The following is a 3,970-nucleotide window of genomic DNA, read 5'->3' on the forward strand; positions in this document are numbered from 1 at the left end:
ATGTTGGGTTTACATATTTACAACAAGAAGAGCAAACAGAGTTTGTAAAAGTTTTTCTTTATCACTTTCAGTTTGTCAACTGAATTTCTTGAGGACAAGCAAAGGTTTAAGCTTGGGGGAGTTGATACGTCTCCGTCGTATCTACTTTTCCAAACACTTTTGCCCTTATTTTGGACTCTAACTTGCATGATTTGAATGGAACTAACCTGGACTGGCGCTGTTTTCAGCAGAATTGCTATGGTGTTATTTATGTGCAGAAACAAAAGTTCTCGGAATGACCTGAAACTTCACGGAACATCTATTCGGAAATAATAAAAAATCCTTGCAAAATATGAAGACCACGGGGCCCACCACCTGTCCACGAGGGTGGGGGCGCACCTGCCCCCCTAGGGAGCGCCCCCCTACCTCGTGGGCCCGCTGGAGCTCCTCCGACCTCAACTCCTGTTGGGGAACGTAGTAATTTAAAAAAAATCCTATGCACACGCAAGATCATGGTGATGCATAGCAACGAGAGGGGAGAGTGTTGTCCACGTACCCTCGTAGACCGAAAGCGGAAGCGTTAGCACAACGCGGTTGATGTAGTCATACGTCTTCACGATCCGACCGATCCAAGTACCGAACGCACGGCACCTCCGAGTTCAGCACACGTTCAACTCGATGACGTCCCGCGAACTCCGATACAGCAGAGCTTCATGGGAGAGTTCCGTCAGCACGACGGCGTGGTGACAGTGATGATGTTGCTACCGACGCAGGGCTCCATCTAAGCACCGCTACGATATGACCGAGGTGGAATATGGTGGAGGGGGCACCGCACATGGCTAAGAGATCAGGAGATCAATTGTTGTGTCTTTGGGGTGCCCCCTGCCCCCGTATATAAAGGAGTGGAGGAGGGGGAGGGCCGGCCCTCTCTATGGCGCGCCCTAGGGGAGTCCTACTCCCACCGGGAGTAGGATTCCCTCTTTCCTAGTAGAACTAGGAGCCCTTCCAAGTAGTAGGAGTAGGAGGGAAGGAAAGGGAAGGGAAAAGGAGAAGAAAGGAAGGGGGCGCCCCCCCTCCTCCCTAGTCCAATTCGGACCAGCCCATGGGGAGGGGTGCGGCCACCCTTTGAGGCCTTTCTCTCCTTTCCCGTATGGCCCATTAAGGCCCAATACGAATTCCCGTAACTCCCCGGTACTCCCGAAAATACCCGAATCACTCGGAACCTTTCCGATGTCCGAATATAGTCGTCCAATATATCGATCTTTACGTCTCGACCATTTCGAGACTCCTCGTCATGTCCCCGATCTCATCTGGGACTCCGAACTCCTTCGATACATCAAAACACATAAACTCATAATATAACCGCCATCGAACTTTAAGCATGCGGACCCTACGGGTTCGAGAACTATGTAAACATGACCGAGACACGTCTCCGGTCAATAACCAATAGAGGAACCTGGATGCTCATATTGGCTCCTACATATTCTACGAAGATCTTTATCGGTCAAACCGAATAACAACATGCGTTGTTCCCTTTGTCATCGGTGTGTTACTTGCCCAAGATTCGATCGTCGGTATCTCAATACCTAGTTCAATCTCGTTACCGGCAAGTCTCTTTACTCGTTCCGTGACACATCATCCCACAACTAACTCATTAGTTGCAATGCTTGCAAGGCTTATAGTGATGTTCATTACCGAGTGGGCCCAGAGATACCTCTCCTACAATCGGAGTGACAAATCCTAATCTCGAAATACACCAACCCAACAAGTATCTTCGAAGACACCTGTAGAGCACCTTTATAATCACCCAGTTACGTTGTGACGTTTGGTGGCACTGTTCCTCCGGTAAACAGGAGTTGCATAATCTCATAGTCATAGGAACATGTATAAGTCATGAAGAAAGCAATAACAACAAACTAAACGATCAAGTGCTATGCTAACGGAATGGGTCAAGTCAATCACATCATTCTCTAATGATGTGACCCCATTAATCAAATGACAACTCATGTCTATGGTTAGGAAACTTAACCATCTTTGATTCAACGAGCTAGTCAAGTAGAGGCATACTAGTGACACTCTATTTGTCTATGTATTCACGCATGTATTATGTTTCCGGTTAATACAATTCTAGCATGAAAAATAAACATTTATCATGAAGTAAGGAAATAAATAATAACTTTATTATTGCCTCTAGGGCATATTTCCTTCAGTCTCCCACTTGCACTAGAGTCAATAATCTAGTTCACATCGCCATGTGATTTAACATCAATAGTTCACATCACCATGTGATTAACACCCATAGTTCACATCGTCATGTGACCAACACCCAAAGGGTTTACTAGATTCAATAATCTAGTTCACATCGCTATGTGATTAACGCCCAAAGAGTACTAAGGTGTGATCATGTTTTGCTTGTGAGAGAAGTTTTGTCAACGGGTCTGCCACATTCAGATCCATAAGTATTTTGCAAATTTCTATGTTAACAATGCTCTTGCACTAAGTTACTCTAGCTAATTGCTCCCACTTTCAATATGTATCCAGATTGAGACTTTGAGTCATCTGGATCAGTGTCAAAACTTGCATCGACGTAACCCTTTACGACGAACCTTTTGTCACCTCCATAATCGAGAAACATATCCTTATTCCACTAAGGATAATTTTGACGAATGTCTAGTGATCTACTCCTAGATCACTATTGTACTCCCTTGCCAAACTCAGGGCAGGGCATACAATAGGTCTGGTACACAGCATGGCATACTTTATAGAACCTATGGCTAAGGCATAGGGAATGACTTTCATTTTCTCTCTATCTTCTGCCGTGGTCGGGTTTTGAGTCTTACTCAACTTCACACCTTGTAACATAGGCAAGAACTCCTTCTTTAACTGTTCCATTTTGAACTACTTCAAAATCTTGTCAAGGTATGTACTCATTGAAAAACTTATCAAGCATCTTGATCTATCTCTATAGATCTTGATGCTCAATATGTAAGCAGCTTCACCGAGGTCTTTCTTTGAAAAACTCCTTTCAAACATTCCTTTATGCTTTGCAGAATAATTCTACATTATCTCCAATCAGCAATATGTCATTCACATATACTTATCAGAAATGTTGTAGTGCTCCCACTCACTTTCTTGTAAATACAGGCTTCACCACAAGTCTGTATAAAACTATATGCTTTGATCAACTTATCAAAGCGTATATTCCAACTTCGAGATGCTTGCACCAGTCCATAGATGGATCGTTGGAGCTTGTATATTTTGTTAGTACCTTTAGGATTGACAAAACCTTCTGGTTGCATCATATACAACTTTTCTTTAATAAATCCATTAAGGAATGCAGTTTTGTTTATCCATTTGCCAGATTTCATAAAATGCGACAATTGCTAACATGATTCGGACAGACTTAAGCATAGATACGAGTGAGAAACTCTCATCGTAGTCAACACCTTGAACTTGTCGAAAACCTTTTTGCGACAATTCTAGCTTTGTAGATAGTAACACTACTATCAGCGTCCGTCTTCCTCTTAAAGATCCATTTAATCTCAATGGCTCGCCGATCAATGGGCAAGTCAATTAAAGTCCATACTTTGTTCTCATACATGGATCTCATCTCAGATTTCATGGCCTCAAGCCATTTCGCGGAATCTGGGCTCATCATCGCTTCCTCATAGTTCGTAGGCTCATCATGGTCAAGTAACATGACCTCCAGAACAGGATTACCGTACCACTCTGGTGTGTATCTCACTCTGGTGTACGAGGTTCGGTAGTAACTTGATCTGATGTTACATGATCATCATCATTAGCTTCCTCACTAATTGGTGTAGGCATCACTTGAACCGATTTCTGTGATGAACTATTTTCCAATTCGGTAGAAGGTACAATTACCTTATCAAGTTCCACTTTCCTCCCACTCACTTCTTTCGAGAGAAACTCCTTCTCTAGAAAGGATCCATTCTCAGCAATGAATATCTTGCCTTCGGATCTGTGATAG

The sequence above is a fragment of the Triticum urartu genome, chromosome 3A (assembly GCF_056163025.1).
Source record: "Triticum urartu cultivar PI428250 chromosome 3A, HENAU_Tu73, whole genome shotgun sequence".
NCBI classification, from domain to species: domain Eukaryota; kingdom Viridiplantae; phylum Streptophyta; class Magnoliopsida; order Poales; family Poaceae; genus Triticum; species Triticum urartu.